This window comes from Elephas maximus, chromosome 2 (assembly GCF_024166365.1).
Source record: "Elephas maximus indicus isolate mEleMax1 chromosome 2, mEleMax1 primary haplotype, whole genome shotgun sequence".
In the NCBI taxonomy this organism is placed as follows: domain Eukaryota; kingdom Metazoa; phylum Chordata; class Mammalia; order Proboscidea; family Elephantidae; genus Elephas; species Elephas maximus.
In genome coordinates, this window is record NC_064820.1 from 23,296,530 (window position 1) to 23,311,432 (window position 14,903).

Sequence of the window (14,903 nt, forward strand, 5' to 3'; positions counted from 1 at the left end):
ACTAGTGTTTGCCGGACGGTTCACGGGTGAGGGAAAAGAGGAGTTATTGCTGAGGGGAAACTGATTTTTGTTAATGGTGGTTGAATAACTTGGAAAAATATAGCAAGAATGGTTGCTCAACTTGGAGAACGTAATCAATGTCACTGAATTAAACATGTAGAAATTGGTGAATTGGAGTATTTTTTGTTGTGAATATATTCACCACAATTTAAAAAAAAAATGTATTTAACAGGATGACTTGTATTTTTTTTTTCTGTTGTTAAAAAAAAAAAAAAAACAGTAGGGGCGGTCAGATCACTTCTGACTCGTAATGATCCCATATACAACAGAACAAAACACTGCCTGGTCCTGCACCAGCCTCGCAGTCATCGTTATGATTGATCCCATTGTTGCAGCCATTGTGTCAACTCATCTCCTCGAGAGTTTTCCTCTTTTATGCTGACTTCCACCTTACCAAGCATGATGTCTTTCTCCAGGGACTGATCTGTCCCTGATACCATGTCCAAGGTATGTGAGATGTAATCTCACCATCCTTGTTTCTAAGGAGCATTCTGGCTGTATTTCTTCCAAGACAAATTTGTTCATTTTTCTGACAGTCCATGGTATAGGCAATATTCTTCTCCAACACCATAATTCAAAGGTGTCAATTCTTCTTTGGTCTTCCTAATTCATTGTCCAGCTTTCACATGCATATGAGGCAATTGAAAACACCATGGGTTGGGTCAGGCACACCTTAGTCCTCAAAGTGATATATTTGGTTGTTAACACTTTAAAGAGGTCTTTTGCAGCAGATTTGCCCAGTGCAATATGTCATTTGATTTCTCGATGGCTGCTTCCATGGGTGTTGATAGTGGATCCAAGTAAAGTGAAATGGTTGACAAATTCAATCTTTTCTCCATTTATCATGATGTTGCTTATTCGTCCAGTTGTGAGGATTTTTGTTTTCTTTGTTGAGATGCAATCCATACTGAAGGCTGTGGTCTTTCATCTTCATCAGTAAGTGCTTCAAGCCCTCTTCACTTCCAGCAAGCAAGGTTGTGTCATCTGCATAACACAGGTTGTTAATAAGTCTTTCTCCAATCCTGGTGACACCCTCTTCTTCATATAGTCTAGCTTCTTGGATAATTTGTTCAGCATACGGATAGAATAAGTATGGTAAAAGGATACAACGTGATGCACACCTCTCCTGATTTAAAACCACACAGTATTTCCTTGCTCTATTCAAACGACTGCCTCTTGATCTATGTACAGGTTCTTCATGAACACAGTTAAGTGTTCTGGAATTCCCATTCTTCACAAAGTTATCCATAATTTGTTATGATCCACATAGTCAAACGCCTTTGAATAGTCAATAAAACATAGGTAAACATGTTTCTGGTATTCTCTGCTTTCAGCCAAGATCCGTCTGACATCAGCAGTGATATCCCTGGTTCCATGTCCTGTTCTGAATCCAGCTTGAATTTCTGGCAGTTCCCTGTCGATACCCTGCTGCAGCCACTTTTGAATGATCTTCGGCAACTTTTTTTCTTTTTTTTCTGGAAACCCTAAGTAAGTCATGAAGTTCATGGACAGCAAGCAAGTTCTCTTGACAGGAAGAGAGAAACTCTCCGTAAATATAAAATTGGCATTTCTCACCTTCTCAACAGTTTAAAACCAGGCATAACCATATGAAGTTGCGGATATCCAATAATGTGTGACACACTCGAAAGGTAATTACATTTGATTCTGACTAATATAACTATTTTTCTATCATTGAACCATCTGAGCATTCTTGAAATAGTCCAATTTGTAAGGTGAAATTGTTTCACTGAAAGCTGCCTATAATGGTTGTGCTGGTTGTCATAAATGAGGCTGCTTACTATTTATATCAGTTTATTAGATTTTTATATGAAAGTGATATTTGTTAGAATTTTTGTTTCATTTTAGTGTGCTAGAAAGCTGCAAGTAGTATTGAAATTATCTTCTCTTTAAGGTTTAATTGAATAATTAAAGTTTTATTAGAATAATGTTTAACAGAAGTCCCTAGTAAATCATTGTGATGTTTTTATGGAGGTAGGTATTTCATAATTTTCTGAGTTTATTATATAAAAATCTGATTGTATTAGTTTTCTAATTCTTTGAAGCTGCTTCTTGAATTTTTCCCCCCCAAAAATGTCCTTTACATGAAATTTATGTGATTAGAATTTAAAAGTATTATGTTACTATTACTGCAAATTTTTGGCTATTTATTATTTGCAGTTTCTCCTGTATTATTGTATTTTTTTTCCAAATAATCTATTTTTTAAAGGGTTTAACATGTTATATTTCTGATTTATAGTCTCTAAAATTCTTATTTTGTCATTAACAATTTTTTTGCTTCTATTGTACTTTCTTTTATTTTTTATTGTTAGCATTTACTTCATTTTATTTTATTTTATTCTTCCTCTTTACATTTTTAGTCCGATATTTAATTTATCTAGTTTTTCTTTTTATTTCCAGTCCTTGATGTATTTTAAGAGTATTAATTCACATTCAGAAGTAATTTATCTGCACCCTATAATTTCTACCCATTCCCAAATGGGGTTATAACCAAGGAGCACCCTGACTGTACTTCATCTAAGACAGATTTGCTTGTTCTTCTAGCAGTCCATGGTATATTCAATATTCTTCACCGCCAATACCACAGCTCAAAGGCACCAATTCTTCTTCGGTCTTGCTTATTCAATGTACAGTTTTTGCATAGATATGAGGCAATTGAAAACACCAAAGCTTGAGTCAGTCTCACCTTAGTCCTCAAAGTGACACTTTTCCTTTTTAACACTTGAAAGAGGCCTTTTGCAGCAGATTTGCCCAATGCAATGTGTCACTTGAATTCCTTGGCAAATTCAATCTTTTCTCTGTTTATCTTGATGTTGTTTATTGGTCCAGTTGTGAGGATTTTTGTTTTCTTAATGTTGAGCAAAGGTGTTACCTTGAAGACTAAGGTACTCCTGACCCAAGCCATGGTATTTTCAATTGCGTCATATGTGTGTGAAAGCTGGACAGTGAATAAGGAGGACCGAAGAAGAATTGACACCTTTGAATTGTGGTGTTAGCAAAGAATATTGAATATACCATGGACTGCCAAAAGAACGAACAAATCTGTCTTAGAAGAAGTACAACCAGAGTGCTCCTTAGAAGCAAGTTTGGGGAGACCACGTTTTACATACTTTGGACATGTTGTCAGGAGGGATCAGTCTCTGGAGAAAGACATCATACTTGGTAAAGCACAGGGTCAGTGGAAAAGAGGAAGACCTTCAACAAGGTGGATTGACAAAGTGGCTGCAAAATTGAGCTCAAGCGTAACAATGATTGTACAGATGGCACAGGACCAGACGTTGTTTCGTTCTGCTGTGCCTAGGGTCGCTGAGTTGGAACCGACTCGATGGCACCTAACAACAAAAACAACAATGCTGAGGTGCAATCTGTACTGAAGGCTGTGGTCTTTGATCTTCATCAGTAAATGCTTAAAGTCCTCTTCACTTTTACCAAGCAAGGTTGTGTCATCTGCACATCTGCATAACACAGGTTGTTAATGAATCTTCCTCCAATCCTGATGCCCCATTCTTCTTCATATAGTCCAGCTTCTTGGATTATTTGCTCAGCATGCATATTGAATAAATATGGTGAAAAGATACAACCCTGATGCACACCTTTCCTGACTTTAAACCACGCAGTAGCCCCTTGTTTTGTTCAGATGACTGCCTCCTGGTCTATGTAAAGATTCCTCATGAGCACAATTAAGTATTCTGGAATTCCCATTCTTTGCACTGTTATCCCTAAATTGTTATGGTCCACACAGGTGAATTCCTTTGCACAGTTAGTAAAACACAGGTAAACGTTTGACTGATTTTCTTTAATTCCCAGCTATTACTAGTGAAACAAAAAATGAGTATATTTCATTTCTTATCTTTTCATATTATTGTAAGAGGTATCATTTCTATATTTTTCAGAACACATGCTACATACATTCAGATCCATGACCTTGGTCCTAATGTTACATTTAGTAGCGCCCCATTTGTCTTTTTCCTTCAGTACCCACCACTATTTCTTCCTTAGATGACATATTCCCCAAGGCAATATTCCCTCATTTTGGAATGTTCATAATTGTTTGCTACAAACACTATACTTGAAGGACAACAGAATTTGAGGGACAACACTCTTGACTTATATTTTCTTTTCTTGATTATCTGGTAGGTATTGCTCCACAGGCTCCATGTGTGTTTAAAAGGATTCTCCTGAGCAAAGATTTTCCCAGCCCTTTCCCATCTTTGAAAAATTAGTCCTCTTTTCTATGTAATCTCATAGCAATTTAAGTGAAGCTATACTATTAATACTTGACATCTTGTAGTATAGCAGTGTTTTATATCTACTTAGTTCTCACCAATAGAAAGAATATTTTCTCATTCAGCTTCATATTGCCATTACCGGCACAATCCCTGGTACATGGAAGTTGACTAATAGTCCTTCCTCAATCTCAAATACAGCTGTGTTTAAGCTACAGAAAACTTCTCTTCTCTGTTTTACCTTTGAAGGATGAAAATTTCCATATTATTTCTGAAATATAAATAACTAGCACCTACATGCACACTAAACATTTATATCAATTCATTTAATCATCAGGTGTCTCCTTGAGGCATTGTTTTTCCCCATTTGTGAATGAAGAAATTGAGATTAAGAATGGATAAGAAACTTGTACAGGGACAACAACCAGTAAGTGTTACACCAGTTACTCAGGTACTGGGGAGCTCCATCTTGTACCCTGAAGCACTATGCTGCCCTGCCTGAAATCTAATTAGCACATCAGTGTTGTCATTGTTGTTGGGTTCCATCTAGTGGATTCTACTCACAAGGACCCCATGTGACAGAGTAGAACTGCCCCATAGGGTTTTCTTGGCTGTAATCTTTAAGTAAGCAGATCATCAGATCTTTTTCCTGTGGACTTAACTGCGTAGGTTTGAGCCACCAACTTTTGCTTAGCCAAAAAAAAAAAAAAAAATCTGTTGTCCAGTGGATTTCAACACATAGCAACTCTATAAGGACAGAGTTGAACTGTCCTATAGGATTTCCAAGCAGCAGCTGATGGATTAGAGATGTCAAACTTTTGTTTACCAGCCAAGTATTTTAACCATTGCTCCACCAGGGCTCTATAAAACACATCAATAGTGTGTAATGTAATGTTCTAATTTGATGACTGAGATGAACAGATTTTCTGTGAGATATTTTTTTTTTTTTTTATAATGTCCAGCCATTAAAAGGGGCCCTGGTGGCACAGTGGTTAAGAGCTATGACTGCTAACCAAAAGGTCAGCAGTTGAATCCACCAGTCACTCCCTGGAAACCACGTGGGGCAGTTCTAATCTGACCTATAGGGTCCTTATGATGGCAACGGGTTTGGTTTTTGGTTTTTACTGTTAAAAAATACCTCTACACATTATCATTTCAAGTATTTACTATTAAATTGGAAATGAATTTAGAACTTCATTAATTCTGCCATCACAGCCATGAGCCCCTTCATAATTTCTTTAATACACAGACTCACAGACCTAAGAACCTGAAATGCTTTTCAGGCAAATTCTTTTTCCTCTGCCCAACTAGAAATGCTTATTATCATGCAATTTTAACTTCTCCAGGCAATGAGGCTTCCCTTACTTTTCTTTAGTTACTGTTCAATATCCTAATACAGCTTACTGTCACTGGATTGATTCCGGTTTTCATCTTAAATTTTAGTTTCTTAATTTCATCTTATTACTCTTAGTAATTGCATTTACATATCATTGCTCTTACAACATAATACTTTTCCTCTTTAATATTAACACATTTCATATTACTGCACAGAGTCATCATCTTTTCCATCAATAATTTTCTAGCCAGCTCTACATATTTGGAACTATTTAATTGTTTCTCATCAATCACTTCTATTATTCCTTAAATCACACTAATATATTCCTCCTCTGAAACCACCATGAATAAGATGGCCTTGAGTACGTCGCCCTGTGACTCTACTCTTCTTGGAGTTCAGCAACAGCAAGCATGGAGTTCAGGGAGGTGTTAAAATTCTGTTTTGCTAAAAATTAAGAGAAGAGACTTCTTATGACCTCTCTTTTATCTAGTTTCTATGCTATTCCATCACCAAGCCTGCATCAGGCTTTCAATTGTATGAACGAGCAGATAATGATAGGGTTGATAATGACATTTCCATACATGAGAAACATCACTTCAATCGTGCAAAAATAAATAAATAAATAAATAAATAAAAGTGATAAAAGCTTCTGGGATAGTGACTATGACATTAAAGTCTAATTTTCTTTTGCAAAAAAAAAATGTGTGTTTTAAATGATGGTATGTTGCCAAACACAAGGAAAACATCATGGATCTAAATAATGTTCCTCGTGCTAGGCTTTCTTGTTACGCCATGGTTTGTGGTCCTTGGCAGAGGTTGGACTTGGATGGTGGACTTTCTTTGGAGAGTAGAGAATAACACACATGTTCTGTTTTGAATTGGTTCCCTCCAAAATATATGTTGGACTCTTAATACATAGTAATTACACATACACATATTATGATATTATATATTTATATATAAATATAAAACCAAGAAACCAAACCCATTGTGGTCAGGTCGATTCCGACTCACAGCGCTCATCTAGGACAGAGTAGAACTACCCCATAGAGTTTCCAAGGAGCGCCTGGTGGATTTGAACTACTGACCTTTAGGTTAGCAGCTGTAGTAGCACTTGACTGCTACGTCACCAGGGTTTCCTATATATAAATATATATAATTTAAATAATTAGACACACACACACACATTAAAGCTTAACCTCAGACAATTGGTGTGGATAGCTTAACTCACCAGGATGTTTCATCAGATCACTCTTTTTCCAACTAGGGCACTAAATTATATTGTAATGATATGTCTGTTCAAAATAATCAATTAACATTCAAGGTAGCTTTGAGTGATCTATTGCTCCAGGCCCACCGCCATGGCTATAGATGGACAGTAAGAATAAAAGCAGTCTTCTGTCATAAATTAAAAGAAACAGAGTGATAGATTTCACTAGATTGAAACTTGAACTCCTCTCTGTAGCCTCTGCTGAGCAGAATTACTTTCCCAATACTGGAACCTTGTAAGACTAAAAATAGAGGATCATGAGAAAACAAAAACAAAAAACAGCCTTAACAAATGTTCAGTTTTTGTAAATTGTTCATTTGAATTAGAAATTAGCAGGTTTTACACTAGCAAGTGGCCATCTAAGATGCATCAATGGGTCTCAACCCACCTGGACCAAAGGAGAATGAGGAACGCCAAAGACACAAGGTAATTATGAGCCCACGAGACAGAAAGGCCCACATAAAACAGAAACTACATCAGCCTGAGACCAGAAGAACTAGATGGTACCTGTCTACAACCGATGACCACCCTGACAGGGAACACAACAGAGAACCCCTAAGGGAGCAGAACAGCAGTGGGATGCAGACCCCAAATTCTCATCAAAAGACCAGACTTAATGGTCTGTCTGACACTAGAAGAAACCCAGTGGTCATGGTCCCCAGACTTTCTGTTAGCCTAAGACAGGAGCCATTCTCAAAACCAACTCTTCAGACAAGGATTGGACCGGACAATGGGACAGAAAATGGTGCTGGTGAAGAATGAGCTTCTTGGATCAAGTAGACACATGAGACTGTTGGTAACTCCTGTTTGGAGGGGAGATGAGAGGGCAGAAGGGGTCAGAAGCTGGCTGAATGGACATGAAAACAGAGAGTGAAGAGAAGGAGTGTGCTATCTTATTAGGGGGGAGCACAATTAGGAGTATATATCAAGGTGTATATAAATTTTTTATATGAGAGACTCACTTGATTTGTAAACTTTCACTTAAAGCACAATAAAAATTAAAAGAAAAAAAAAATTAGGTCAACCATTTCCCCTCTGGGAGGACCTGGCCTTTCATACCCACCTAAGGAAAATTGACAACTCTGTTTTTGTACCACTATGAATGGAAACCCTGGTGGTGTAGCGGTTAAGTACTATGGATGCTAACCAAAGAGTTGGCAGTTCGAATCCACCAGGCACTCCTTGGAAACTCTATGGAGCAGTTCTACTCCGTCCTACAGGGTCGCTATGAGTCAGAATCGACTTGACGACACTGGGTTTGGTTTTTTGGTGGTTTTTATGGTACTAAATATACATTTGTTATTATAGTAATTATTTGTATAAAACTTATTTTCCTTAATCTACGGTAGTCCCCTTGAGAATAGGAACATGCTTTTATTTTGCTTCCCCAGTGTCTAGCATAGTTCCTCAGCTGATGTGTTACTAAAGTACTCTGTGTGCACTGAAAAAAAAAAAAGAAAGAAAAGAAATTAGCATGTTTTATCTATTTCTTCTTACATAAAAAATGTGTTCACGTGCTAGCCCACATACATTTACAATGGGTTGTTGTGCATTGTTTATTGCTCTTTGTGGTTCACAGTCTAAAAACTTTAGAAGCCAATGGCAAAGAACATCCTCCTTCGTATTGTCATTTGATACAGGTCAAAGGAATGACAAAAGAAAATTCAGTAAGTACTATCCACTAAAACAGTAAAACTGTAGTTACACGGGATAGCTCTATCATGGCTGTCTTTGAATACATTTCATTTATTTTTTCTCTTAGGAATAATTTAACCTTTTAAAAATATTTTTATAACTTAATATTTTTATAACTGTTTGCCCCGTGATTCATCTCAAATAACTTGTTGAATGAAATGGATAATTCTGCAATTAATGTACAATGACATTTTACATCCTGTGAAGAATGGAAATTAGAAAAAGAAAATGCACAGTACCCAATCCCAAAAATGTTTAACATCTAGTGTAGACAGAGATATATTTGTTGTACACATAGATGAACACTGATGAGAATTATCTGTGCATTTATAGTGAATTGATTAGAAAAAGATTTTTCTACTCACTCAGGCCTAGCAGATTTAAAAGGAATATGGAATTGCTATGTTTTCTACAGTGAGAAATGTGCGAAATCAATACTATAAGAAAGAGAAAAGAGAATCCAAAGAAGGAGATTTGTGACTGAAATGTACCTAAATTCTGCACTACGAATACAATATATAACTTGAATTCAGAAGGGGAAAAAAAAAATTGAAGAAGGAGGGGAACACTGATTACTAAAAAACGTGAATTGCAGTATATGTCTGTGACGTGATATGCACAGGATAGTTTGTTCCCAGCATGCTTCCACGTCATTTGAATAACATGAAATATAGGGAGGCAGCAAAAAACCACATGAAATGACCTGAAAGATGTGATCTGAAAGATGCGAATAGAAGAAGAGAAGGAAAAAAACAACTGAGGTTATACTTGAACAAAAATAATGATTATTACTGTAATTATGAGCCAAACACAACTTAGAAAGCTATTTTCACCTTATTTTAACTATTTTTCAGAATCACCTTGTGAAGTGATTAAATAAGAAAACTGAGCTTCAAAGACTTGAGGCATCATAAATCTCTTAAATGGTTGAATCAAGATTTATATTTCATATGAAAATAAAGAGCATATTTTTCTCCCATCTTTCATTGGCTTGAGGGCCAAGTCTAAGATATTTTTAACTTAAATTAAGAGGTATGGTTTATGTAATTGAATAAAACTTGAAGAAGGAAATTGACATTACAAACAATATTTATTGAAAGTCAGAAGAGTAGAATAGGGTTGAAGTGTTAAGTAAAAAAAAAAAAAAAAGATTCGGAACAACTGCTGTGAAGAATATAAATGGATCATATAGGGGCCTCAAGAAGAGAAGATGAATAACACTGCTAAGCAGCAGCACCACCCCGGCTACAGGAGTTTTTATCAGAGGAGAGTGCATCAACTTACATTCACCCTTATCTTTCTTCCCCTTTCCACCCAGTCAGGCACCATTAAACAATGAATGAAAGTTATCAAAGTGTATTTACAATATACCACATCATGGACCAGTGAATTCGACTAGGCACTTTTCTGATGAAGAAATGATATGGGCAGGCATGTGTGGAACACTGCTGTGAGCTGATTTATAGAGCAGGGCTGATTTTGATCTTCGAGAAGATGAGCTGTTCTGCCTTGCTGGCTAAGGTGAGTGGCCTTAGAGATTAAACAAGACAGGTTTGTAGGGGCAGTTTTATCCATTTCCTATCTAAATTGGTACCTCTAGAAGGCTAAAATCCATCGAGGTACATAGTTTATTTTTCAAATTGCCAATGATTTACATCATAAAACATAAAACAAATACCTCTAACATTCATAATCATAATCAGAAGGGTCAAATAAGAGTACAAACATTAACCACATTGAAAAATAAGTTCAGGAAAAAAACTGAAAGGCTTAATATAGACTCACTAATTGAAAAAATTATTATGACAGCACTACCATTTACATCAAAGAAATAATTCTCATCTTGAAAATCCATCATGTTTTGTGTGTGTGTGTTCCAGCAAGTGAGGATAATATAGAATGAAGATTCCTAATTAAATATAAATGCACATACAAAAACATATTATCACCATACCCTTACTTTTCACAGGCAGCTTCAAATTAATTGCATCCATGCAGAGGTGGTAAGGTCTTCTCATTGCTCATTGTCCTTAATTCCACAACACAGGCTCGTTTTTCAGATCGTGTGCGTATTCAAACCACTTAGACCCTCCTTCATTTTTTGCAAAAAAAATGATGCCACTTCTTATTTTAGGAAGACAAGTATACTGAATAGGCAGGATCCCACTCCACCTCCAGCTAGTCACTGAAAACTTATCTGCAATCGATCACTTTCTTTCTTTTCCATATGTCTCAGTGAACAAGGTTTATTACCCTTGGACACTTTCCTCTGTCTGTGATCAAGATCTCATTCAGGGCCATCTACACCTCCAATGGATCTTTTTGAATCAATTATTCTCTCTCCAGTATGCTCAATTTCTATGTTTCTAATGACCTTTTAAGAAGTCCTGGTGCAATAATGATTAAGCACTCAGCTGTTAACCTAAAGATCGGGGTGGTTCAAACCCACCATTGACTCCATGGGAGAAAAGACTTGGTGATCTGCTCTAAGATTTCAGTCTAGGAAACCTTATGGGGCAGTTCTACTCTGTCATATATGATCACAGTGAGTTGGAGTCGACTGGATGGCATACAACAACAACATCGACCTTTTACCCCCTGCATAGAAACACACTTCAGTTCTCAACTTAAAATTAAAATTGTTATTCAGGCATGTTCTTGTATTTGCTTCATGACCTTTCTTCTCCACTTTATTAAAAAGTTTCCCAAAAATGATGGCTTGCTTCTTTTTTTATCCACTTCCTTCCTTCTCATTATCTTCCCACCACATTGCAATGCGTTCTTTTCTCCATTGTAGCAGAGTATAAATGCATCAGTTCTCATCCAAGTATGTACAATGATTAAGTGTTCAGACTTTGCAAAGAGACCGCCCAAGTGTTCTGTGGGTGGTTTTCTACATGGGTATGATTCTTCATCTGCCTGTGATTCAGTTTCAATAGCTATAAAGTAAAGATAGTGAGATTTAAATGAGTGAAAATACATGTACTAACTCATCAGGACTTAGGGAATGTAGTGAAAACCAAGCTTTGTACAAAGGAAACACTCAACAAATATTAGTGCTGTTACTAATACTGATATTGATGATGATGATGATATAGTGATGAAGATTGACTCTAAAATGTTAGTTGTTCTCATCTAGTAATCCCTGATCTCTCTTTTGCCAAATCCAATTAATATTGTAATATGTAATCATAATCAATATTATAATTCCAAAGTGGTTTAAATTTCTAGAATAGTTCACTTTTTTGACGGTACCAAAATTCTCTCTTGGTTTTTAAAATCTTTCTCCAAGGCTCTTATTTCTTCCCTGCCTTCTACTTGTCTGTTAAATATTGGTATTCCATAGGGTTCAAGATTCCTCTTTCAAAAAGAATCAGCTTATTTACCTGAGTTCACCTGAGTAATGAAGCCATCCAGGAAATGGAAATCAGCCATCCCTCTCCTCTCCTGCTTATCCAGATCCCCATGCGTTAATTAGCTCTAAAATTTATTGAAAGCCTACTCTGTCAGAAAACATATTTGATGATGTGAATGCAATAATGGTTTAAAATATAGTTTTGTCCTCACGTACTTTACATTAACTATTAATTGACACCAAAACTGATCTAGTGACTGCCAACTGAGAAAATGTTAAAGGCTCCCCCACCAAAAAAAGAAAAAAAAAAAATTTGGTCCAGCCATCAAGTCAATCCCAGCTCAGGGTGACACCAGGTATTACAGAGTAGAACTGCTAAATGGAGTTATTTTTTTGGTTGTAATCTTTATGGAAGTCAATCGACAGGCCTTTCTTTCAGGTCACAGCTGGGTGGGTTTGAACCACCAACCTTTAGATTAGCAGACAAGTACAAACCATTTGCACCACCTAGAGATCTAATGGCATCAATGGGGGGGAAATTTTTACAAGTCCCTGTATGCTCTTGAACCCATCCACCACATCCTTCACTCTCTCTGCTCCAGATTCAACTACTTTTCATTCCTTATATGTATCATGTTCTTCCCACTCGAAACTCATGGTACATCTCCTTTCCTCTTCTAGGAAAGTTCATCCTTTACATTCTTTGCTTAATTAACTCTCTGATTTAGGTTATCTGTTCAACCATCCCTGAATTACCAGACAGGATCAAATGTCCCAATCCCCCCCCCCCAATAGTCTGATATAACTGTCCTTCATAGAAGATTTTTTTTTTTTTTTGGTGTTTGTTTTTTGCTCTAAGTATTTTTGTGATATTTGATTACGTCCACTTGCTCCCGTAGATTGTAAGGTCAATGAAGGCAAGAAATAAGTCTAGATTTGCTCATACATCACTCATACAGAGCTCTGCAATTAGCACATAAAAGACAATCAAAATATATGTGTTAAGGACGTGAAAATTAACTCTTTCTATTATCACATTTTGACCCAAGTTTGGCAATCTCAGGAAAGAAAGTCCACAGTTAGAAAATATTTTAGGTATAGACATTACATACATACATGCCAGTGATGACTTCTGATCTGTTCCAGAAGTGCTTATAAACTTTGAGTTCTGTTTAGTAACCTTCCTTGTCAGCAATCGCTAGGCAAGTTAATCCTTAAGTTTAAAATCAGCATAAAATTTTAACTATTGAGAGAATTCATGAGATTTTATGTTGTATAAACAGAAAACTATATACAAAAATCAGAGGAAGTCACTTCAATATCTACAGTAGCACATTACTAATAAAATTTCTCAGGTGTGTTTTCAACATATTTGACAGTAGAATAGCCTAGAGTACTTGTTAAAAAGGCAAACTTCTCAGCCCCACTCCAGTCTTACCGAATCAAAATAGATGGAGATAGGGCCTAGAAATCTGACTTTTGCCAGATTGTCCAGCTGAAATCTTTGCACATTTAAACACTGAGACATACTGTATAAGGAGTTGCACCTTTGCTAATTGTCTGCATTCCCATTTCCTCTTTAAAAGAACAGGAGAATTACCTACTCCTTTTTAAAGGCAGAGAGGAAACACTGGCGGTGTAGTGGTTAGGTGCTATGGCTGCTGACAAAAAGGTCAGCAGTTCGAATCCACCAGGTGCTCCTTGGAAACTCTATAGGGCAGTTCTCCTCTGTCCTATAGGGTAGCAATGAGTCAGAATCGACGCAATGGCAGTGGGTTTTTTTTTTTTGGGGGGGGGGGCGTTTAAAGGCAGAGAAAGCAGCCCTGGGGGTTGTAATCTTTATGGAGGTCAAGTTAACCAGAAGGTGAGCAGTTCAAACCCACGAGCTGCACTATGGGAGAAAGATGTGGTGGTCTGCTTCCATAAAGATTACAGCCTTGGAAACCCTATGGGGCAGTTCTACTCTGTCCTATAGGGTCACTAGGGTCACTAGGAGTCGGAACTGACTTGACAACAGTGGGTTTGAGGTTTTTTCTGTGTTTCTTTGTTTGGTTTGTTCTTAAAGGCATAGTGATAGATTCAGTTCCCATAACAGACTCTTGGTGGGGGGGAGGGGAAGAATAGTTGTGGTGAGAGGACAGGAGGAGGAAGTAGTTAATGTTTTTATAGAAGCCGGCTTGATGGCTCCAGGACTATTAAGGCAAGTCCTGCCTGCTTGAGTATTATTAGCTAACATGATAAAACCTTGTACATTAGTTAGATTAATACAACTTAGACTAATGGCATTAATAGAACTGTCACTTATGATAAATCTCAGTAACCTGAAAATTCTAAAAACTATTACATGGATGTGTGTTTGTTTGAAACCTAAAATAAGAGGTATTAATTTTATTTTTAATTTATGCATTTATTTGGAGGAAAGTGGAAGAAAAATCATATAATAGGAGAAGGCAGAGAAAACAAAGAAAATGGACTCATGCACAAAGAAAAAACACTGAGTTGCCAGGGGGAAGACTAAACTCTGGCAGGGATGAGATGATCTCCCACTAAGAATGTCTAGGACATTTGGAGAGACAAATCTCATTTAAGCATTTTATTTTATTATTATTATTTGTATTTCAGCTTTTCGAGTAGCTTTATGAAGTTATCAGTTATCTTTCTGTTGAAAAGTAGTACTGAGAAACATTTAATAATGTAGTTATAAAACAATAAGTTTTAATATAAAAATAGGTTTGTATCTTCAATTTGGGTACCAAGGACTCAATGACTCCATGTGGTATTTAATTTTGTATATTCCTGTTGTCTGTGTCCCTTCACATACTTTAGACCAATTGTAATTTAGTGATTTAGTAAGTCTTAAAAGTTTCCTCATGGCTATTTAAAATATATCTAGATACATTTTTGAATGAGATTTGTGTAGATTTTCAAATATGCTTTTTCATG

The 14,903-nt window shown here is 36.5% G+C and overlaps 1 protein-coding gene across 3 annotated transcripts in view; it reads right to left on the bottom strand.

Annotated features, from left to right (window-relative positions):
• Positions 1-14,903, bottom strand: part of LOC126063261 (cadherin-18) — a 1,172,813-nt gene that overhangs the window by 113,326 nt on the left and 1,044,584 nt on the right. The gene's annotated exons all lie outside the window — the stretch shown is intronic.